The 24,428-nt window shown below is 38.7% G+C and overlaps 1 protein-coding gene across 16 annotated transcripts in view; it reads left to right on the forward strand.

Annotated features, from left to right (window-relative positions):
* NDUFAF2 (NADH:ubiquinone oxidoreductase complex assembly factor 2) overlaps positions 1-24,428 on the forward strand; it is a 167,728-nt gene that overhangs the window by 133,077 nt on the left and 10,223 nt on the right. For 8 of the 16 annotated variants that reach the window (XR_004967628.1, XR_004967630.1, XR_004967629.1 and 5 more), the window contains one exon: positions 983-1,073. The exons of 2 other annotated variants lie outside the window; for them this stretch is intronic. The gene's annotated coding sequence lies outside the window, so the exon portion shown is untranslated. Of the gene's footprint in view, positions 1-982; positions 1,074-1,808; positions 1,893-24,428 lie in introns of those variants that run through there. 6 more of the 16 variants (XR_004967624.1, XR_004967634.1, XR_004967623.1 and 3 more) reach the window with 3 other exon arrangements.

A 24,428-nucleotide genomic window follows, 5' to 3' on the forward strand; every position in this document is an offset into this window, starting at 1 on the left:
CTTTGGTTACCTCTCTCTGGTCACTGACTGCTGCTGAAGTGTAGAAAAAGAAGGCATATGACTGCAATCTAATTCCTCATATTTGTTAGAGGAAAATCTTCAGGGAAAAAGTTTACTTAGAAAATGCCTGTGGCAATTAAATATGGAACTGCCATTTGACCCAGTGATCCCACTTGGAGGAATATTTCCTAAGAAACCTGAAACACTAGTCAGAAAGGATATATGCACCCCTATGTTCATAGCAGCACAATTTACAATGCTAAGATCTGCAAACAGCCCAAGTGCCCATCAGTAGATGAGTGGATAAAGAAGCTGTGATACATTTACACCATGGAATACTATGTAGCAGTAAAAATGAAGGCTCTCTTACCCTTTGAGACAGCATGGAGGGACCTGGAGAGTATTATGCTAAGTGAAATAAGCCAGTCAGAGGAAGACAAGTATCACACAATCTCATTCATGTAGAATCTAAAGAACAAAATAAACTGATGAACAAAATAGATCTAGAGACATAGAAACATGGAACAGACTGATGAATCTCAGAGGGATAACAGGGGTGGGTGGGTGGGAAGAGATTAACCAAAGAATTTGTATGCATAAACCATGGACACAGACAATAGTGTGGTGAAGGCCTGGGAAGAGGGGGTGGGGAAGCAGGCTAGAAGGAGTCAATGAGTGGGAGAAGGGGAACATCTGTAAAATTTTCAACAACAAAGGTAAATTTTTAAAAAAATGCCTGGTGATTGCGGGGGCCATGGGGATAGGTGGAGGTGGAAGAGTTAGATATAAAGGGGATAAATGGAGATGAAAAAAATAATGAAATACGTGTGTATTTATTTTACTCAGAATTTATTCTACACATAATCATTTGGGCATGGTGGTAGAAGTAAATGAGAATGCATGTTTGTCTTATTAAAGCCAAAAGATGAGATGTTGCAATTTCTTACTAAAATTACTCTTTTTTTTCATATGAAAACTTAAGGAAACCAAGGACAGCTGTGGTGTGTTGAAAGCACAGGAGCCATGCAATCGGAAGGCCTGGGGTTTAAATTCGAGTTCATCACAGATGTAAGGTGGTGTTATTTTTATTCCTCCTCTGTTACAATGCTTTTTTATTTATTTATTTATTTTTAAAATATTTTTTTTTATTGATTTTTTACAGAGAGGAAGGGAGAGGGATAGAGAGTTAGAAACATCGATGAGAGAGAAACATGGATGAGCTGCCTCCTGCACACCCCCCACTGGGGATGTGCCCGCAACCAAGGTACATGCCCTTGACCAGAATCGAACCTGGGACCCTTCAGTCCGCAGGCCGACGCTCTATCCACTGAACCAAACTGGCTAGGGCTACAATGCTTTTTTAATATGTGAAGTTTACATTTTGTCCTAGAACACATTTGCTTCTCCATAAAAAAAAAAACCAAAAAAGTTATGTACTGAATGTCACTCTTTTATTTCATTATAAGTGAGGCAACCCTGGTATATGGTAACTAATATACCATATGGTAACTAATCCCAGTGAAATAAGATTTGATTTTGAAATAGTCTTAGAATTTGTATTTGAATGAAAGTGATATTTTGGGAAGTTCTAATTCACTGTACCCTGTTTATAACAGCACTGTTGGGGAACAAAATTGTAGTCTATAATTCTGTTATCTCATGTTCTTAAGAGTATGTGGTTATAGAATTTGGGGAAATATCTTTTGAGTCAAATGATGGGCTATAACATGGATATTACTTAGGTAGAATAATGCAACTTCATTATAAGATTGCTCTATATATCTGTCTTTTTCCTTTCCTCCATGCAGAATTTATCCATAATCACCTTTTTCAGAAGCAACAATTAGAGGAAGATTTAACTCGGGATGAAATAAAGCACCACCCTAAAATGAGACCCCCATTTTCTTTCAGTGTTTATCTTTGCCAGGATAAGGAAGGGCAAATAAAAATGTTGCCTTTAAGGCCTTGATTCTGGATGTTAGATGAAGTAGACAGAGTGTTGACCACATGTGACCTAAGCAGTGTTGGTGGTTATTTTACCAAGCTTCGGATCAAGGTTTGCTTGAAATAAGCTGTGCTGTGGATAAACCTTTGAAAGACCCAGGAGTGAACTGTATTGCCCTCTACATTCTTCCCGCCAGAACATTACTTTGTGGTATTGATTTTGAAAAATGAAATTTAACTTGTAAGAGCACATATCAGATTCAGGTATTCTTAAATATGAAATTGCCTTTGACCTACCCAGGAGCTATAGAATAATGATAATCACAGAGGGAAGAATAAAGTCATTGTACAGATTTTTCTGTGCTCCTTTTAGTAAATCTATTCTGGAGTGTAGAGGTGGACAGTTGGTAAACCCAGTTTCTTTATTGTGTGATGCATCAGTTTGATATTGTCAGTCTGTTACCAAGGTTTGTATTGGGATCATTGCTGTGAAAGAGGCTCCCAGGATATTGTATCACCAGTTTTTAGATGTTGTTGTAGGTTTCATCCAGAGCAGATGGAAGGGTAACACGGTAACCTAGTACCCAATTTAGGAGCGTGTTGAAAAATAGACTGATGAAGGCTTAACTCAAGTCAGATAATTTCTATTATAGGCGGACACGACTGAATTAGTTTAGGGTTGTGTTTTTTGTTTGTTTTTTCAAATAAGCCAATTTTTTCTATGATTAGAATCAACATTATTGGTGGGAGCAGGAAATTTAGGGGCAGGACATTAGTTATAAGATCAAAGGACAGCTGCTTCTGTGTCACAGCTGTAAGGACAGGAAGGTGCCCATGTTTCTCAGGTGCTGCTTTTGCATAGTTACATCAGCAACGTGTGTCAATAGACAAAGGAAGGACGAAGAATATGTACCATGACATTCCACCATCAGCCAAAAGCCACATAATTTTCATTATAGGGAATAGTACATTTTGGTGTACTTTTAAACCCTTATTTCTTTCATTTTTAAAAAATACATTTGAACTCTTACTATGTGCTCAACAGAAGAGTAGGGAAACAAGATTCTAATATAGAACCACTCTTCTCTTTTTTCCCTTGAAGCCAATAGGGTTTAGTGTGTGTATTATACACACACATATGTGTATGTATGCATTTAATATATAGCATAGTAACCCTTGGGTTTTTAGATGTGTTATACTATCTGTATATATAAAAACCTAAGCAGCCGTCCAACCATTCAACCATCCGACCAGTAGCTATGACGTGCACTGACCACCAGGGTGCAGACACTCAATGCAAGAGCTGCCAAGCTGCGGTGACTTGGCAACTGGGGTTCTCGGGTGACACAGCTGGAACCAGAGAGGAGGGAGTCTGATTCCGGGGTATGTCACCCAAAAACCGCCCTCTCACAATCCGAGACCCCTGGGGGAATGTCAGAGAGCCAGTTTCGGCCCGATCCCCACAGGCCAGGCAGAGGGACCCCACTTGTGCATGAATCCATGCACTGGGCCTCTAGTTACTTATAATGTGCTTATTTAAAAAGGGATAACATAACATACATTTTACAAATGATTGTATGAGTAAACACAACCCTTGTAACTGCCACCCACATTAAAAAAAAAAAAAGACGACTTTGGCCAGCGTGTCAGAAGCCTGGTGGCTCTCTTCCCAAATACACCCCACTTGTCCCCCTTCCTCGAGTATGCTAGCCTCACTCTCTAGGTATTCGTTTCCTTGCTTTTCATCTTACCACTTAAGCGTGTACCATAGGCACCAGAAACATCCATATAGTTCAGGGTTGTCTGTTTGGCAACTCTATATAAATGGAATGATAATTGCCCTTTTCTTTCGTCTTGCTTCTTCCATTTGTTATCCACATTGTGGAATGTAGCTGTGGTTTGTTCATTTTCATAGCTCTGTAGTATTCTGTTGTATAAATCTACCACAGTTTATTTATCCATGCTGCTGTGTTGGACATCTGGGTTTTTTACAGTTTGCACCTACTACATGTACTGTTGCTATGATTATTCTTAGGCTGTCTTTTGATGCACATGATATGACAGCAGGCAATGAAACTATCTTTTCCTTCATGCACATTGAGTGAGCCAGTAACCTAATGAAGGAAAGCAACCACTGTGTGGGTTATTCTAAGGTGGTAGGTGCTGTCTAGACATGGAGATGACCATTTCCATCCAGGTGAATAAAAAATAGAGTGTCCAGGATTGTAACTTTGCTTAAGACTCACGTCTACAGTTATTTTTTTTTTTCAGGAAAACAAAATACTTTTGTTTTTAAACTACCTCTGGCATGATTTCTAGAATTCTAAAATTACCAGAATGAAATGTCCTTAGAGGGTAGAGAGTGTATCTTACATTTCTTTTACGTTCTTCGCAAAGACCATGGCAATGCTGGAAAGATGTTAAGTCCCCACTACACGTGCATTACCTCAATAAGTATACTCCAGAGTGAAGTTATTTCTGCAAAAAGGGTCTGATTTTTAAGGAGCGGGTCCTTAAAAGGGGGCAGGAGTGATTCGCTTAACTTACATGTTTTTCTGTTTTGAAAGCCTCTTTCCTGACAGATGGAAAAATTCTAGCTTGGATGAACCAGTGTAATAATCTGTCTTTCCCATAATTTTTTTTTACCATATTCTTACATGTCCTAAGTACAGCTAATATTTGTGTATTCCTGAGGTCTTTTCAAGTTATAATTTGGGCCTTTTGTTTGCCTTTTGAAATGGAAGACAAAATAGAAAATACACTAAAAGGCAAGTTTATCACTTCTGGTGGCTTGTACTTTAAAGCATCTGCATTTTAAGGCTGGACCAGGTAGGGCAGATCATGGTATATTGATTCAGTATCCTCCTCTTTATATGAGCTTCATTCTGAAACTGTAGCAAAATCAAAATGTTTGCCACAGTATTCTGGGTTATCTGAAGTCTTGTTTCTGTTTACACAAAATGGCCATTGGCCTAATGCAGTTAACAAGAACACTTTACAGCTCACTCAAGAACTATTTCAAGTGCTGAGGAAAAGGCATTTTAATTGAACAATTACTTATCCAGAATCAGGATGGCCGAGAACGCGGCTTCTTGTGAATTCAGCACACTACCCATACACAATTGGCTTTGCTCCTTTGCTATAACAAATGTCTTTGAATTCTTTTTTGCAATGAAAAGATTCATATGGTTTGTCTTCCTTGGGGATTGTAACTTTCAAAAGATGCCCTTAAATATATTACTACCTTATTTAAACTATTTGCTTACCAAGTTTAAATAAATAATTCGTGCAGTACTTTGTACAAAGAATAAGTTACGAATCCCCTGGACACACTAGAGGGAAATGCTCTGCTGGGTTTCCGACTGTTTTTCTGTGGTCGATTTATGACTTGATGCCCAGCTTCTTTATAGACTCACCGCTCACAAGATAGTTCCCTTTCATGTGTTTTCCATGCTGATAGAAAGAAACACTATGTTCGTGTCTTAGTCTTTTTGGGCTACTATAAAAAATTGCCATAATCTGGGTGGTTCAAAACAGCAGAAATTTATTTCTTACAGTTCTGGAGACTGAGAGTCCAAGATTAAGTCTCTGGCAGATTCACTGTCTAGTGAGTGCCTGCTTCCTGGTTCATAGACAACCTTTCTTTTTGCTATAATCTCCTGTGGTGGAAAGCTGTCTCTCTCACATGGGCAGTAATCCCATTCTTGAGGCTCCACCCTCCTGACCTAATTACTCCCCAAAGCTTCACCTCCTAATAACATTACCTTAGGGGTTAAGATTTCAAACTATGGCCTTAGCCGATTTGGCTCAGTGGATAAAACCTTGGCCTGTGGACCGAAGGGCCCCAGGTTCAATTCCAGTCAAGGAGTCAAGGGCACGTACCTTGGTTGTAGGCTCCTCCCCAGCCCAGGCCCTGGTTGGGGGCATGTGCAGGAGGCAACCAATCTATGTGTTTCTCTCAAGTGGATATTTCTCTCTGTCTTTCCCTCTCTCTTCCACTCTCTTAAAAAATAAATAAATAAATGGAAAAATAGCCTCAGGTGAGGATTTACAAAAAAAAAAAAGATTTTAAACTATTAATTTTTTTTGGGGGGGGGGAGCGGGAAGGGGGCGGGAGGTGGGGAGACACACAAACATTCAGACCATAGCAGTTAGCAAGCACCAGTAGAAACTTCTTTTTCCTGCACCATTCTCTTGGTAATTAGAGAGAAGTCCCCTTAAAGTGCTTCTATGAGTCCAGTGAAAATATCTTTTCAACTGATATCTTTGAGATTTTGAAATATTTTCTTGACAGCTTACAGTTTTTATAAATCTTGCGGGGAAACATTTTAGATTCTGTTATGAAGTTAAAATTCAGATATTAAAGAAGTGGAATGGTAGCTAAGAAAATGTCCCAGTTTCCATGTTGGTGGTAGAGAGCTGGCATGTGTAGGAAGGTATTCAAGCAAAGGGGTGTCATAATAAAAGTGGAGTTTAAAGGAGACTCTACCAGCAGCAGGCCAGAGTCAAGGACAGCTACCCTTCCATGAGGTTGCCCCAGACTGCTCTACCTATGCTGTTTTCTGAACCCCTATAAATATTATTCAATATGTAAGCAATAATAGATGGGTGGGTCAAAATAAAATGCTTTAGTAACAAATATAGATTAATTCACCCTGATAGGACAGCTATGACTGAAATTCACATGGAAGATAAAATCTTGGATATATTTTTTCCCCTGGAGTTAGAACTTTCAATACGTTAATGCTCATCTTGAGGATACAAGAGGAGCCTTATATTTTGAAGGATGCTAGTGTTTTAAGGAACAGAGTTTGTGAAACACTGAGTTAGACTTAAACTATAGCATAATGTATTTGGGTAGGAGGTAATTGAAAGTGAGAATGTACGTCAGCAGCATGAAACAAGAATGGCCTTAGAGTCCCACTTTTGTGTGTCTTCAAGAATAGAAGTTGCTCCCTCTAAAACTGTGATTCTCAACAGAGGCCTCCCTTGACAAGGTAGTAGCAGAATCTCAATTGGATCTTGTCAAATGTCTTTTCTGCATCTGTTGAGATGATCATATGTTTTTCTTTTTTAGTTTGTTTACATGATGAATTTCATTGATTGATTTTCTAATATAAGCCAACTCTCCCTGCCTGTATTTCTGGGATAAATCCCGCTTGGTTATGATGTACTATCCTTTTAGTATATTGTTGGTTTGATTTGTTAAAATTTTGTTTAGAATTTTTACATCTATGTACATGAAAGGTATTAGTTTATAATTTTCTCTTGTTGTAATATCTTGGTCTGATTTTTGTTATTGCTGTAATGCTAGTCTCGTAAAATGAGTTGGGGAGTATTTCCTCTATCTTTTGGAAGAGTTTGAATAGAATTGTCATTATTTCTTCATTAAATGTTTGGAAAATATTACTCTGAAGCTATGTGGGCTCAGGATTTTTCTTATGGAAAGGTTATAAACTACTAGTAGTATTTCTTGAACAGATATACAGTTTGTACCTCAATTCTAACCCAACACCATAAAGTCAATTTTAGTTTCATTCTTTTCCATATTTGTAATTCCCTTCTCTGACAATGAGAAATCTCTCTCCCATTATCTTGAATATATTTACTTATTTGATTAATTCCTGTCTATGTAATAACCAATCTCCCTTTGCCATGCTGCCCCGTTCCACATTCAAATGCCCTCTTTATCCCACTTGGGCTCTGACATCCTGACCAGAACTGCAGCTGCCCCTTGTCTTCCAGGCCCAACCTCCATGGATGCCCTCCTCACCCACCCAGGCTTTGACACCTGCGCCAGACTACTCCATTGTGTGGACACCTCCCCACTTTCTCCTATCATCTGTTTGTGAAATTGTTCCTGCCAAGTGGGTCCATTTTATTCCACTTAAACTCCATGTTGTCTTGGACATAATTGGCAGTTAATAAATACTTAATAAGACTAAAAAGAACCAAATTTTTAAGTGGACATATGCTATATTGACACTCTACAAAAAGGTGTTAGTATTATCAGAATTGCCAGCGTTTACATTCCAGCTCTGCTGTTAACTAATTCTGCAGCCATGAACAAATTAAATGAATTTCTTTGAACTTTTATTTCCTAATCTGTTAAATAGAATGACGATGGACATAATTATAAGAATGATAATAAATAGCACATGATGCCTATTATGCACCCAGTGCTATGCTAAGGACAACATATATTGTCATCTAATCTTTAAAATGGTTTTTTGGAGGAGATACTATTATATTCATTTTGCAGAAGAAAAAACTGTCATTTGAAGGAGGTGCCATTATCTGGCTCTTTTTACAGATAAGGAAGTGAAGCACAAAAAAGTAACTCATACAAAGTCATGTAGCTAATAACTGGTGGAGTTGAAATTCAGATATAATGCCAGAAAGCAATACTGACCAACACATATGAAAATTCTTAGTATGTGGTGAGCTGTAGTAAATAACCTTTTAATGTATTAAGTGATTAACTGTAATAGCTCTGAGTCACTATTACCAAGTCTGTGACACAGGAAGAGTCTGGCACTGCCCAATAGCGGGGAAGATGAGCCATTTTTAGCTAGAATGCTAATTGGAGGTAGTTTTTCTTACTAGACAGAGTTTAAAATCCTCTTTACTTATTCCACATTGGTAAAAGAGATATTTTTATGTAGAAAGAATACACAGACTCAGAAATAAGTTATGTACTTAAATCTAAAAGGAAATTTAAGATGAGAAAAGATGTTTTCAGTCCATAGAAGATGAAAAGAATTAATGATACCCTAGAGAAAAAAGAATAAACAAGGAACCTCAGAGCTGGAGAAAGTCGCCCAGTGGTTACCAGGAGAACAATAAAGACCTGAGAAGCATCTGTCATTCCAGTTCAGCATTTAATAAAGCCCAAAGCTCACCATTCCATTAATGTTGGGATGGATCTGTGAACTTGGCACATGATAGGTGCTCAATACATGCTTGTTAAGTTTATCTGGCAATCCTTTAAAAAGCTTAAGTCGAATTTCCAGTTAAAGGCACAAACCTAAAACAAAAGGGAGAAGAAGAAGGAAGAAAATAGTCTCAAAATTTTGGAGGCTGAAAAACATATAGGAACTGACTTAACAGACTAGAGAAAAGCAATCCTCAACTGTAAGTGAGGAGAACTCACGAAAACTCAATTTACATTGCAAAATCCCCCAAGACCCAGTTATCTCTGGAAGGTGAAGGTGAAGGTGAAGATGGGGGTTAAGGCTTCACCAACAGTGTGTTAATGAAATCATTATTCTTTGTTCCTTTCCCACTTGGCACAGCAACAGCCCCTGCCTTTCTCAGCTCCCAGACTGTTGGCTGTCAACAAACATGCACCTGGCAGAAAAATAGAACTCTTCTCTGGGAGAAGATCTGACATTGGGAATCTCCCAAGGAATAGGCCCGCTAAATGGCCCTACAGTGAAGACTACAGTCACATGTACATGTGCAGTTTCTAATCAACTTTCGGTGGACAACTGGTGGTTTGAGCAAACAGCCAGTACAACTGAGATGTTCAGAAAATAAGAGATGCTTTTACATTCATAAAAGAAGAGCATGGTGCTATGTTAAAAATAAAACATTCAGAGAGCAAAGAAACAAAGTTTTGGAAATGAAAATTATGATAACAGACATGAAGGGAGTTTAGATGAATTAGAAGATAGATACAGAAGGTTGGATTTAGGAATTATCCCAGAAAGTTTATAAAATAAAAAGATGAAGATAAAGAAAGTAGGAAAAAAAAATGTAAAATTAGAACACCAATCCAGAAGACTAGATTTACCTAAGTAACAGATGGATAAAATGTATGGATGAATTTTAGTAATGTTATCATAAGTGGGAAAAGTAAATCACAAATATATACTAGGACAGCATGATGTACTTTATATAAAATTTATTTTCTCTAGTATTTCAATTTGTTCTTAGTGAAAGGGTTGGTCCTAATTACAAAACTTGTCATTAAAATGAATTCCCAAAATTTACTTTTTATCTACTGGCTCTGTTTATCTACATATGTAGGAATACATATAGATGCAATGAAGTCATATAAAAATGAAAGTAAAGGAATGACAAACACAAGATTCATGACTATGGTTAAATAAGGTAAATGGTAGCAGAAAGGTGGATTGATTGTGGGTGAGGAGAAGATGGTTACAGGTAGGTTATTTTCAAGGCTCCAGCTTTCAAATGTCAGTTCAAGGGCGCTAACTGCACTGTTAAAAACAGCTAATTAATTAAGTAAAATAGGGCCATGCACAGACAGTGATAAGTGTCTGTCGTGAATTATAATTAATCCATATTTGTGTACCTCAGGTTCAATTTTAAGAAAATAATTTAGGGAGGAAAGGAAATATAATAATGTATATTATGTGGCACAGACAGGATAGCATTCAATTTGGGGATGAAAAGTGTGTGGAGGAGCAGGAAGTAAAAGATAACTAAACCCTCCTCTTCTAATCTGGGAAATTTATAGATAATACCTACTATTAAAAAGTCATAAAATAATCATATTACTTAGAACTAACAAAGTAAACAGAATCTGCTACAAGAATTCAAAATCGTTGCTTGGAAGTATGGTGTTGGAAGTGACAAATTAAGTTGATATTTGTTACAAGTTTTTAAAGCTGTTTGATTCTTTAAACTGTTGATAAAATTTGCAACTGATAAAAAATGAAGTTTAAAAAAATAAAAAGGAGTTATCAGGGCTAATTAAAATGAAAAAAAAAAAGCATAAGAGAAAATAATGGAAACTCATTCCTAAAAGATATTTTGCCAGGAAATTATCCTATAAGTTGATCTGTTATATCAATCAATTGATTTTCAGCCAATTTCTTTGCTATTTCCACATGGCAAAGACATGCTGTGCCTGCTTTTCATTTTCTTGTTTAAGCATATTTTATTGATTTTTTTTTTCAGAGAGGAAGGGAGAGGGATAGAGAGTTAGAAACATCGATGAGAGAGAAACATCGATCAGCTGCCTCCTGCATACTCCCCACTGGGGATGTGCCCGCAACCAAGGTACATGCCCTTGATCGGAATCGAACCCGGGACCCTTGAGTCCGCAAGCCCATGCTCTATCCACTGAGCCAAACCGGTTAGGGCTTCATTTTCTTTAGAAAGCTAAAAAAAAGTATGTGCTGTTCATGTGCATGGATTCTCATTACATCGATGGTTATAGTGATCACCCCTAAAATTCTGGAAAGAGGTTAGACTTTTATTTGGGAATGATGAGCTTAAAAAGCAAGCAAACAAACAAAAAACAGCCAAGATATTGTTCTGATTAAAAGGGAAAAGCTCCATACAAATCATTGAAAACTTACTATTTGATAAACAGAAAACTAGAAAAATTATTGTTAAAATGGTATGACATTGTTAAATACTGAAAAAAGGATTACTGTAAAACTGCAAAGAAAAAAATCCTGTTCTACACTTCTGATGGAAACTATACTTTTGTTCAGGCATGTTTAGTAGTTACCTAGGCTGAATTTTTGGCAATGTGTCTGTTAGCCACAGACAGTGTGTTTTATCTTCTAGTTACTGTATTTCAGGCTTGGCATTCAAATACAACTGTCGAGATCCTAGATGTGAGGATAAGGCGCCATTTAGAAGCTGTCTTCTTTGGCCACTGAAACAAAAAGTATTTACAACCACAGTAAAAGCTGAGTTTGCACAGAACTTTTAATCATTCTGTATTTTAGTTTTGCTAACGCTAAAATGGAAATAATCATTCTAAGGTACTCATTAGAGTTACTCCAAAAAGCAATTAAGATGACTGTCAATGGCAATCACCTTTAAAAAAAGGACTGTTTGATTGTTACATATTATGATAAGCACAAAGGAAAAGTGAAGTTGAGTTTCATATCAAGGTAGGAGAAGGATTGTTTCAGCTTTCTAGAGTAGAGTCTGAAAAGAAGGTGTCACTTAACTAAAAGGAATGAACCATGTGTGTTATATAAATAAGCACATATATACTTTTAAGTCTTGTGATATTTACTAGATACTTGTTATCTGCTAACTCTGTGTAAAATACAAAATGTGAGTATGTTTTTGTGTTGACATATCCACAAAGCCCTAATTTAGGATTTTAGGTATAGCCAGTGAACCAGCTATATTTAGCATCCACCAAGTGAATATAGAACATACTTTGCCAATGTCATAAGCAGTGAGTTGACAGGCCCCATGACATTTTTTGGTTACATGTTTTGAGTGACCACATTTTGAGTTACAGGGCTTACCAACCTCATGGCCATAAAAAGTTCTAACGCTCCCACCCTATTAGATATTGCATTTATATCTAGTTTATTCATTCCTGCCTCTACATTGGGTAACTAGGGAAACAATGATGTCACTGCTCAGCGTGGTACTTATTAACGTCTCCATTTAGGCTCATGGTCTTGGAAGCCTACAGCTATTTAATAAGTCTCACCTCCACCTCTGTAATAAATTCATACAACTTTTATTTTTTTAAGGGGAAAATCGAGGAAATTGTATCATTCTGTTTAATGCATTATTTGGAGGAAAATGTATATTCTAAAGAATTGTGTTTCTGAAAAATCATCTGTGCATTTGCAGTAGTAGTTTTTTGATGGACAGTGACAACCTTGAGCCAGTTGTGTGACCCGAATTAAATGTTCCCCCTTGGACATGCTCTCCTTGGAGCAGTCGTCCTTCGGCCAGCCTTCACTGCCCCCTTGCTTATGATTTCAGAGGCTAGATCTCTATCTTGTGCTTCTTCCTTTTAATCTTCTTTCCAACTCCATCATGTTGGTAAAAAATAGTTTTTAGAAATAAACTGTAGCCAGGTATAACCCTGAACTTTAAAAAGCCATTTGCCCAGAAAATAGGATAGAAATGAGTTAGCAATCTTTTCAGTGAAATAAGTGAATGGGTACTCAGTACAACTCAGCAATCACTTGTCTAATATGTTTGTGTTCTTAGTTTCCAAAATTATTTCACTCTTTTCTCAAACCTGCTCTCCTCAGCTTTTGACCTGACAATATAAATCACTAAGAAAATAAAACAACCAGATATGAATTGCTTTATTTCTCCACTATAAACCATCAAACCTACCCACCTCCATTCCTGTCTGTACTCTTCCTTCCTTCTGCTTCTAGAAATGAAAGGCCAACCCTGACGCTTGGGCTTGAGATCCTGCCCCCTCTCATTCTCAACTTTCTCCTCTCTCTTGCATGAGTTTTTCCTTCTCTGCTGGACATTTTCATCATCCTATGGGCTACTGCCACCTTGTTTTAAAAAAGCCTTTCCTTGACTCTTCATACCACTCTAGCTACTGGCCCATTCCTCTTCTCCCCAGTCACTGGCAAAAAGAAGAAAGTAGTCACCTGTGTTGATGCTGCTGAGAGGTCAAGGCCCACAGGATTTGGAACCTTGAGAAGGCACCTACAGTTCACTCCTGCCTCCCCGATCGATCTTCTGCCCCGTCACTCCTCTGAAACTGCTCTTGTCAGGGTCCCCAGGAATCCCATCTGCCACAAACCTGTGGGCCCTTAACCTCTTGGCAGCATTCAACACAATTGAATCCTTTCTGCTTTTTGAATACTGATTCTCCCAAAAGCAGAGCCTGGGACAAAGACATGTATGTAGATGCTTTATTTAGGGAAAGATTCCAGGGAGGTAAAGTGAGAGATCACAGAGAAGGAGAGAAAGCCAACACAGGTTGTGTTATGGAGTTGGCCACGGCTATAGGCAACTGGTGGGACCAATGCTTGATTCACAAGACCCTGGTTTATAAGACCCTGGTGAGTCTTATAAATGTGCCTCAGAACTGTCTGTCTGGGGGATAAAAAGGGAAGCTGTATCCATCAGATCTCATCTCCCTCAGCTCAGGGGTGGGGCCCCACAAGTGTTGTCTTCCCTGTCCCAGCTCATGCAGAAGTGCCGAGTAGGTTCCTTAGGTAAAACCCTGCCAGTTTTAGCTGCCGTGAATTCAGTGAACTCTGGTAGAGAGTTTTGAGATCTGTTCTCATCTGGCAGATACCCTGTATCTTCTCTGTGCTTCCCAGAGCAGATTTTATGGTTGTTGTTGGTTTGTTCCCATCCATTTATATTTTGGGGTCCATAGAGATACCTTGTCACCAAGTTTGGGTATAAATGTAGTCCACAGATTTGCGGTTTTGCTGTCTACTTGCTCTGTTTTTATGGAGGGATTTCGTTTTCATCACCATTCCATCCTCCCATAGTATTCTCAAGGAACTAGTAATTTTAGGCAATAAATCAGCCAAATCTCTCTTTGAGTCAACTATCTGGTTATTTTATTAGAAATGATAAAACTACTTTGGGTTTACTGACATGATCAAATTTTACTTTTGTATAGCTGCTTTCTGGTAAATCAGACTTCTGGGTCTCTTTTCTTGGAGCCCTATCAAAAATGACATCACAGAGCAGCGTATATTGCTCCTAATTTAACACTTTTTTGGATGATTAGATCATAAAATGTTAGAGAAGTGATTCATATCTTTGTAAATCATTGTGTTAAAATATATGATTTCATTTAGTGCATTAATATTGTAAATGCAGTTCAGTTTCTGACTTCATACACAAGTTCAAATGAATAGGCACATTTACCTCCTGATTAAGTAAAAATAGCGTTCCACATTGATGATTGAACAAACCAGGGCTTTAGAGAGTTATTACTTAAACCTTTGCCTGGCATTCTGCTCAACTTTCCATGCAATTTATTTCATGACTGAATTACCCGTGGCTTTAAAGCAATATTTACCCAGAACCTGTGGTTTTTAAGATAATTTAAGATTCCTTTGCCAGATCACTCTGTCAAGTACAGCTTCTTAAGACCATAACAGATTATGCTTCTAATAGTTTTACTGTTGAGTAGATGATATGTGGTAGAGTTTATTTTCACTTAGACTTTTTTGTTCTAAATCAAAGTATAAAATGTCTTTTAAAAGTAATTACAATGCCATCATAGATTGAAGATGGATTGACAGAGGAATAGATAAATGTATAAATAAATGATGAAGCAAGTATAGAAAAATGTTCATTGTAAAATCTAGAGTATAGGTAAAGAGATGTCTTTCAACTTTGCTGTATGCTTGAAAATGTTTATAATGAAATATTAGGGAAAATAACATTATAAACATTAAAACTCTAAGAAAGAGAAATGGAAGACACCTTGGACTTCATTCTAGAATTACTCGGTTAAAACTGAACAAATTTTGTAAAACCTAGAAGAATTATACTTTGAAAGTGTCTTTTTTCTATGTGTATTTAAGCACATTTTAATAACCTTTTTGAAAGAAGTTTTTTAATTTCTAAGATTATCTTTATCTCAACTTTCTTTCCTGATAAAATAATTTTTATATTCAATATTATTTTATATTAGTTTCAGGTGTGCAACATAGTGGTTTGACATTTATATAATTTATAAAGTGATACTCCCATTAATTCTCATACCCAATGACACCATACATAGTTATTACAATATTATTTACTGTGTTCCCTGTGCTGAGCTTTACATCCCCATGACTATTTTGTAACCACCAATTTGTACTTCTTAATCCCTTCACCTTTCTCACCCAGTCCCCCAAGCCTCCTTCCATCTGGCAGCCTTCAATATGTTCTCTGCAACTATGAGTCTGTTTCTGTTTTGTTTATATTGTTCTTTAGGTTCCACATATAAGTGAAATCATATGGTATTTGTATTTCTCTAACTTATTTCACTTAGCCTAATACCCTCTAGGTTCACCCATATTCTCCTGAATGGGAAGATTTCATTGAAAGAAGAATTTCTTAAAAACAATTTCTATCACTTCTTTACAGAAGGTCTCTATCCAAAATAGTTTCAGGAAGTAAGTTTCCTTGATACAGGCTTAAAATAAAAGCTAAATTAAAAAAAAAAATGTTTGAACCGGATGCCAGAGATGCTAGTGTAAACTGCACTCCCTCCCTGCACACTCATGCACACCATGGGGCCTTGCCTTTTAGCCAGAACAGTAAGGTTATATTTGGTTAGGGGCATAGGGCTGCAAGATTTTAAAGGGATGATGTCAGCTTTGCCAATCAGCTTTGCCACCTGCCCTTAGAAATGAGCTTAATCTCTCAGGATTAGAAAAATAAAGGCCAGAAATCAGAACTCCTGAATCTTTGGGCACAAGCACAGCTTCTGTGCGGCCTGCAAGTCCCAATGCCCAGAAAGTGAAGGTGAAGGCCATTCTACCAACTTGGCTGAACACCAGGGGAGCTATGGCACCTTGAGGACTAGCAGTTTGAGGAACAGCCAAAAGCATCACCCTTGGCATAGACGTTGACTCAGAGTGAGAGCCTTCAACAGTGAGGTTCATTCAGCCGGTTTCCTGGCCAGTGGTGAGGACCTCTGACTGGGAGAGGAGAAGGTGGTGGGCACCATGGGAGACTCCATTGGCCGACTTCCTAGCAGACAGTGGAGGCTCCCTTTGCTGACTCACAGAACCAAATGAGAAATGCATTGCGTAGTGTATTGTTTGGGAATGAGTTCCCTAAAAGCAGAGCCTGAGGTGGGAATTGTTCAAGTGATTGATTTGGGAACTGTTCTCAGGGGAAGGGCAAGAAGGAAGCAAAATAGGGCAGGGGAAGACAGCCACCCAAGAATGAGTTCTCAGCAGGCGTTTGGCTTCAATCCAACCTCACATAAAAGCCCTTACAGTGGTTCTCAACCTTCCTAATGCCGCAACCCTTTAATACAGTTCCTCATGTTGTGGTGACCCCCAGCCATAAAATTATTTTCGTTGCTACTTCATAACTGTAATTTTGCTACTGTTATGAATCGTAATGTAAATATCTGATACGCTATATGTGTTTTCCGATGGTCACGACCCACAGGTTGAGAACCGCACCTCACAATTGGTCCAGGTCCCACCTGGAGGCAAGGGACTGGTTTTTAGAGTCGGTGTTTCAGACACTCATTGGCTGAAATTTAACTGAAGTGTGGAGGGTTGGAACAGCCTTCCCATTAAAGAGGTTCCTGAGGGCAATTCTTTGGAGAAAAGGGAAGCTGTGCCTTATTAAAACCCAAAGCACAGTAGCAGAGCCCAGGGTAAAAGGAAGCTGGGCAGAGCATCAGGTAAGTCAATACCTGGTACTGATGCTATATTCCTCTTTGGTAGCTAATTTAGGCACAAATGTAAATGGGACCCTCACTGTATTAGGCTGTGACACCAGCTGTATTAACCAAATATTGATCTTAGATTAGCTTTAAGCATGTAGAATAGTCAAAATGTTCTTGAGATGAAGGCCAAAAATGGATTAAGTGCTTTTCCTCTGGGGACTATAACTTCATACTCATGGTTAGATAACTTTTTTTTACAATATCCAATAAGCATCAATAGTGTAAAAAGAACATTTGATTCAGTTAGCTTACAGGGAATTCAACCCTGTTTCTGTCACTTCTGTGGCTTCAGTTTTAAACCTCTCTGGGCTTTTGTTAAATTAGGGACAATTGATATTTGCTACATCCTTATTACTATTTTGCTTATTATATTTATGAGGTAATAGGGAGCCATTGAAAGCCTCAAACAGAGGCCAATATTTCTAAGATTTCTTTGAGAAAGGTAAATAAACCCCAGTAACCCCATGCATACTGCCCAGAGGATGAGAATCAGGGAGAGATGCTGAAAGGCTGGCACTGTAGTTCAGGCTTGAAGTAGTAAGGCCTTCCCTGCCTCCTCCCCCAGCTGGACTAGATTTCTTAAAAGCAGTTTGTCCCTCTTCTTCCCTGCAGAGCCCTCCCAAAGAACCTTGTGATTACATGCCCAATGTTCATTTTACCCATAGGCATAAGGCAGGAACCACGCGTACTTCATCTCATTGCATACCCTGAGCTGGACGCTGTCCGGAGAGCTTTGAATAAAATAAAGTCTAATTCAGTTGATAGTGGTCAAGAAAAAAAGACGAGTCTTGCTATCTGATGAAGGGAAGGAGTCACAGGTAACTTTAAAGCTTTAAACCTGAGAGGACAATAGCAAGGAAGTTGGGAGGTTAGAGTATTAGTTTTCTATTACTGCAAAACAGATTACCACAACATACTGTATTAAAGCAATACACAATTCCTGTGGGTGAGGCTTCTGGGCACAGCTTAGCTGGATCCTGTGCTCAGGCTCCCACCAGCTGCAGTCAAGGTGTCACTGGGCTGATGTTCTCATCTGGAGCTTGAGTCCCCTTCCAAGTTCATCCAGATTATGGGCAGATTCACTTCTTTATGATTGCAGGACTGAGGCCTCAGCTGTCCTTTCCCTAAGCAGTTCATAGTGGGATCACTTGCTTCATGACGGTAACAAGAGAATGTCTTTCTTGCTTAGAGGCTTTTCTTTCAGGTAAGGCCTGTACCCTCTTTTAAAGGTCTCACCTGATTAGGTCAGGCCCAACTAGGATGTTTTCCCTTTTGGTTAACTCAGTCAACTAATTTGGGGCCTGAATAATATCTGCTCAGTTCTTTCACCTTTGCCATAGTCTGTTGGCTAGAAGCAAGTCACAGGTTCTGCCCACACAGAAGGAGAGAGGATGGCACGAAGGATACCAGGGATAAGAATCACAGGGAGCCATCTTGGAATTTTCCAACCACAGGTCAGTCCTTGTCAGTTTGGAGTGTTGGTGGGAGACAAGAAGCTAATGATGGGTGGAAAGTCAAAGTTGGACTTGCAGGTTTGACACAGTTGATGCTCTCAGAGAGGAGAGCAAAGCACCAAAGACTCTTGGTTTGGGGAAGATGTTTACTATTTAGGGAAGTAAAAGTACTTAGCAAAGTAGAGAAAGACCAGCAGAATGTCGGAGAGGAACAAATGACGAAATGTCACATAAGCAGGAAGGAATTTCAAGAACTGGGTGAGTTGAATGTAGCAATCCTCAAGGAAAATGTTGGTAAAGCCATTCACTTGACTACGCAGTGACCTTAGAGAAAACTTGCAGTGAAGTGGTGATGTCAGAATCAAGGTTGCAGAGAATGAATGGGGCAGGGGATGTTAAGAGGGGTATTCGGTCCAGGCCTATGACAACTCTCACATCAGTCAAGGGCAGGGCTGGGCCCTGAGTCACTGCTTCTAGATGAGAATGAGCTTCCCCAGGCCTTTTTCAGTCTAGCTGTGCTTACATGGCCCTCAGTTAACTTTTCTTCTGGGATGTGTGAGGTAGCACCACAGTTTGCACGCTATTTTGGGACTCTTCTGGACAAGACAAAATGAGACTTTTAGCAGAAAACTCGTGTAATCTACCAACTGGGGGAAATCTGAGGTAGGGAGCCTTTCTTCTCTCTGAATAATTAAAAGTGAACTCTTCCATATTAGTTCTGGAAGTTGAATTTTTAATGATGAGTAAAAATCTTTGCTTGGTTTCTTTTTGGCCAGGCCTCATTTCTTTCAAGACAGGAGCCCAGCTGCCCTAGCTGTTTTGCAGAAACCAAGTAGAATTCTAAGGAAATGAAATAGTAGGAAGGATTATGCAAGTTTTGGATCCAAAACAGATATTTTGAAGCTCTTGAAATAACCAGCCTTGAAAAGGGGTATCATTAATCAAATGCAGGGTTGCCATATAGAAGCTAAATTTAATTCTAATGTAAAAAATCCATAAATGAAACTATTTCCCTTTATGATGTCCCAGGATTGTGTCCCACCTTCTCTCCTTTCATTAAAAAGATCAACCTGAAATAATTTTGTCTTATTATGAGACCTATATAGCTAATAAAGGCTAACACAAGTATCATCTGATTCTATCCATATAGCAACAATATTGTCTGATTTTCTTGTATCTTATTTTCATTATTACAGATATTCACTTCCATCACAAAGCAATTTGCATAAGTATTTTCACCACCTATTTTTTCTTTATCATTTATCCCATGTTTAAAATTCCTGCATAGAAAAATAGGATTAAAATGGACAGCTCTAAGTTTATAATCATCTCTGCAGCCTGTGGTATGTTCATCTGACATTTTAAGTAGATTTCTCCATCATTTTAAACCAATGGGGTAAGTGCTGTGCACATTGTTGTAAAGTGTATTTCGTGGCTCACTGAGCTTTTCTGTCTTTAACTTTTCAATACATATAATTAGATTAAAAATTTGGCTGGTCAGGATAAGGAGAAATACTAGAGGGAAATGGCTCTTAATGGAATCACCAGTGTGCCTGGGATTATAATTGAAACAGAAATGAACATCTTTCTCTGTAGGAAGTTCAAGAAAGGCTTTGTTCCATTTTTACATTGGAGATCATCTGTTATTGTAACCTAGACACCTAAACCCACTCCAAATTCGAAATGTGCCATTTATAAACATGCATGCCAAGTTTCAAACGCCCTTTTTGAATGTTTGCATATAATTTGAACTTGCAATGCCACAGTAAAATACAGTTTCCATTGTATTGCCTTACCCACACCGCATGGGAGCTGCCTCTTTTCTCTGACATCGCTTGAATAGACGAAACATACTTTGACTTTGTTCCAGAAGAGGAATGTTTCTCGGCTCAACTGAAATGATTGCTAGGTATAAGCTGCCAACTTCATTTTCCTCCTGCAGAAATGTACATTTCTCCCTATTATAAAATGTGCTCATAATAGAAATGAGACAGTTCCCAAGAGTGTGGTTATCCAAAGGTAATCTCAACCCAATCTGATTAGAGGCAAGTGGCTCATGCCTCAAAATGCTCCAGGGTATGATTATTTTATGATAACCATACTCTGTATCATGTCTTATTGATTAACTAATAAAGCGTCAGCTTTGCTATTTAGAAGAAATGCCGAGAAACCAAGGGGGATAACTGGTTCTAGAAAGGAAGTGATTCTTTCAAAACACCCCAGCTACCTCTTGTGTCACCTTTTTACAACTTAGGGTGGACAGTGAAAGGTCATTGGTGGCCTATGTTAGCATCTCTTCAGTGTTAAGATCATTCATTTGCTAAACCTGATGCACTTATGTGCATTTGAATGTGCCCTAAACGGTAACTCTCTGTGTTGTGAGAGCAAGATGACATTCCTTTAAGGAATGCTATATTTTGTTCCCATCATCCAGATGACTTCATTGCACAAGTCCAGGGAAATATAGATAGAACCTGAAAAATATAGCAACCAGCTTGCCTATGGAAGGCATATGCTGGTAACATCACCTAGCATTGGAGTGAGACGAGCATATGACTAGCAGGCAAGTATTTTATACCCAGAATAGCTTTTGGACTATCACTAGAAATGTGTCCCTTAGCACGTAAGTCCAGCATTCAGGCACCCATAAAATTCTTATCGCTCCCAAAGGCTATGACTACACATCTATAAAAAAGGTGGAGTGGGGCAATTGAAGCAATTACCATCGGTGATTCAATTTAACAACCTCTTTTGTCACAATTACTTTATGTTTTCATTGTAAATATAAGCTTATGGCCTAAATTACCAAATCATCGCCTCAGTATTTTATTTCCTCTTACTATATAGACACAGCTAATATATTCAAATTGAAAATGTTCCAAAGAAATGGTGTCCAGCTCTAGTGCTTGTTGATGTATCTTTTTGATCCATTTTAACTCTCCAAGAAATATAATCTAGTCACGTCTATAATAACTGGTCTAGCGTCACTGGGTGCTAGGGTCCAGAGATCTCTCTCACACCTCAGTCCATTTCCTTATTTTCTTATGTGGTCTGAACAGAATAACACTTTGAAAAGCTATACATAAGGTTAGTTCAGTTTATACATGTCTTCTTTAAGTATCCCACTATTCACAGAACCTGTGGTATTTTTATCTTCAAAATCCAAGTATTCTAGAGTGGAATTTCTGTACATTTCCTAAAGAGCATTTTATTAGAACCTCTGTCTTTAGGATCTGTTTAGAGTTTGCCATGGAAACCATCCAAACTGTTTTCAAAAAGACCTTAAAACTGACCATTTAACACAACTTCCTATTTACTTGATGTTGTTTCTCTCCCTTTTAAACGCAGGGTTTTAATGCTCATCTTTTTTTTTCCTCCTATGATAGTACATTTTTTTAATCAGACCTTTTGTTTGTGTTGTTTGTTTCTTCTGGGTAGGTGCATTCCTTCTAAATTATCTTTGACAATCTTGCTCAGCAGGATATGAGCACTGCCCTCTATGCTCTCTAAGTTAAAGAAATATGGAAATTCCAAAGACTGATGATGACATCTGTCCTCAGGAGAGTTGTACAAGAAGAGCTTCCCCCACTTTTCCTCCCAGAGAGTAAAGAACCGGCCACTTTACTGGTTCTGCCTTCTCGGACATTAGCAGGTTCTGCGATCCTCATGCTTTTCAACCACAGATGGTTGAAGTTCTCACGTTTTTTCTCTTCTGCTTGTACTTACTTAAGGCTTTTATTGTTTCATTCATTTGTTTCCTTTTTTACAATGAGTAGAAATAATTTAGGTATATGAAAACATGTAAAGGTTGTATAGTCTCCTACCTTCTTCTCATGTCTGTGTGTCTGGTTGTTTCCTTTGGCTATGTAGTTTAGTAATTCCCTGTTTAAGTCAGCATAGGCTAAGTTATGCTGCTGTAACAAGCAACTGTGAAATTGTGTCTTCAAATAACAAGATTCATAGTGAAATCATGGGTCAGCAAGATAGGCTCTGCCTCACATGACCTCACTCTAGGACCCAGGCTACCAGGAGCATTGTGGGGCACTAGAGCAGAGAGAAAGAGAGCTCTGGGGAGTCTTGCATTGATCAACAGCCCTGGCCCAGAAGTAATACACACATTACCAACATGATGCACATGATCCATTCAACAAGGACTGCACCAAGGGGACAGACAGTACAGATACGTCAGGGGTCTAGAGGGAGGGAGAGACCGAAACACTTGGTGAACTGCAGGAATGACTATCACATGCCCCCAACTAAAACAATAGACATTTATGAAGGAGCTCATTAGTTTCTTCTCCCACATTACCTAATAAATCCTTACCACACCTCAAAACCTCAGATTAGGGATGTTGTCATTGAACTTGAAAGCTCAAGGAAAGATTTATTAGTTTTCTATTGCTACACAAACTTGGTGGCTTAAAACAACATATATTTATTATATCATAGTTTCCATGGATCGGAAATCTGGGTGTTCTGCTGAGGCTCTCATCGGGCTGAATTCAAGCTGTCAGCAAGGGCTCTGAGACTTAGGTTCTTCTTCCACTCTCACTGGTTGTTGGCAGAATTTTCTTGCTTGCAGTTGTTGAAGTCCCAGCTTCTTGCTGGCTGTTGGTCAGGGACACTCTGGTCACCCGCAGGTCCTTGCCAGAAGGCCTCTTCTACAAGCAGTTCACAACATGGTTGTTTGCTTCTTCAAGGCCAGCAGGAGAATCTCACTTCAGATCTCTCTGCTCTCTCGCATGAGCTCTTCTGATTAGGTCAGGCCCGCCCAGGATCATCTCTCTTTCATTAATTTAAAATCAACTAATTAGAAATTTTGATTACATCTGTTAACCCCTCTGTCTTATAACATACTTATGGAAGTGATATCCCATTATACATACAAGTTCCTCTCACACGCGAGGGGAGGGTGTTACACAGGATTTATACCCCAGGGGCAGGAGTCTTGTTGGCCATCTTAGAATTCTGCCGACACAGACACAGAGGGACCACATCTGCAATTAGAAGTGAGTCTTAGAGCTGGTAGCATTTAAGATCATCTTAACTGGCTTCACAGAAAAAATTGTTGTTCAGTGAATCGTCATTTAAAACATAAGAAGGAGAGGGGGAGGTAGGAAAGAAAAGAAGGAAACTGATGTTAAATGACTTCAAGCAGAGAGGGCCACAGGGCAGCAATGGAGCCCTTGTGAATCAGATCAGCCTCCCAAATGCCAAGCTCCCAAGCACTGCACTGTCTCTTCAGTAGAGATAAGCATGGCATTCTTAGATGGCCCTTGATGGTGTCTCACATTGTATCTCTTTTCGACATAGCATTCCTTTTGAAGGTTTACTTTAAAGGAAATTACTGCATTATTCTTTTCTAAAGAAAAGAACATTGGTTGCTCTGCTTCTTACTCAACTGCCCTAAGATGGCTCATTATTTTATAATATGTGCAGTATTGCCCAGAAGTAATTTTCCTTTTATTTTTGCCCACAAGGTGGAAAATTAAGGTTGAAATACAACTTTATTTTTGCTTTTCCCAGAAGAGGTGACAGTGTAGTTTTTCCTACCTGTTTTCAACAAGCAGTGAAATATTATTTTGGCTACAACTATTGACTCCTTCATCCTATCTTGGCAAAAGTTTTATGTAGAGAGTCTCCTGCACTTGTTTGTGCCACAGAGGCCATCCTGGGATCTTGTGGGATGGAGGGATATTTCCTCCCAGAGCCTTTGTGACCTGGCCTTTCTACCTGTCACCATTCTCAGATATGCCTTTGCATGTTCTTCCTCTTTTTCTAATTGGAAAAGCTTATTCCAAATTTCTCCATAACATTTCTGCCAGGAAGAAATGGAGAAGCTCTAACAAAAACTTGAGCCTCAGTGGTTTTGATTTTTCTTTGGTCCTGAATAAATA

This window comes from Myotis myotis, unplaced genomic scaffold, assembly GCF_014108235.1.
Source record: "Myotis myotis isolate mMyoMyo1 unplaced genomic scaffold, mMyoMyo1.p scaffold_m19_p_5, whole genome shotgun sequence".
Taxonomy (NCBI): Eukaryota; Metazoa; Chordata; class Mammalia; order Chiroptera; family Vespertilionidae; genus Myotis; species Myotis myotis.